Below are 743 nucleotides of genomic sequence, written 5' to 3' on the forward strand. Positions count from 1 at the left end.
TTCCTGATAAAGACACTCAGTAAAATTGGAATAGAAGGGAATTTCCTCAACATATTGAAAAGTATATATGCAAAATCAAGAGCCAATATTGTTCTCAATGGAGAAAGACTAAAAGGATTATCCTTGAGAATAGGGACCAGACAAGGATGACCACTGTCACTGCTTTTATTCAATATTGTATTGAAGTGCTTGCTAGGACAATACAACAATAGAAGGAAATAAAAGGCATCCAGATCAGCAAAGAGATGGTTAAACTATCACTACATGCAGATGATATGATAGTGCACACAGATAACCCCAAAGACTCACCACCACCACCAAAAGCCATTAGAATGGAATCAGTATTTTGTTTTATTTCAGAAGACTTTGTTTGTAACATTTTCTGTCTTCTTCGCACTCTTTGTGATATTATAGTTTTGACTCACAAAAAGATGGCATTAATTAAAAAAAAAAAGAAATCATTGGATGTAAGTAATATGCTCAACAACTCATTGCTGTCAGGTGGGAATCTATTAACAACTGAACTTCTGATGGGTTTTCAGAGGTTGTAAATTACACAAATTTTCAGTAATACTAATTCTCATCAATAAACTAAGCTATACAGATTATGCAACCTTGCTGACTGAAAGTGAGGAAGATTTGAAACACTGCGGAAAAATCAATGACTACAGCCCTCAATATGTATTGCATTTCAACATCAAGAAAACAAAACTTTTCACTACTGGACTGATAGACACGATCAT

This window comes from Elephantulus edwardii, unplaced genomic scaffold (genome assembly GCF_000299155.1).
Source record: "Elephantulus edwardii isolate Elephantulus edwardi_28Jun2011 unplaced genomic scaffold, EleEdw1.0 scaffold00060, whole genome shotgun sequence".
NCBI lineage: Eukaryota > Metazoa > Chordata > Mammalia > Macroscelidea > Macroscelididae > Elephantulus > Elephantulus edwardii.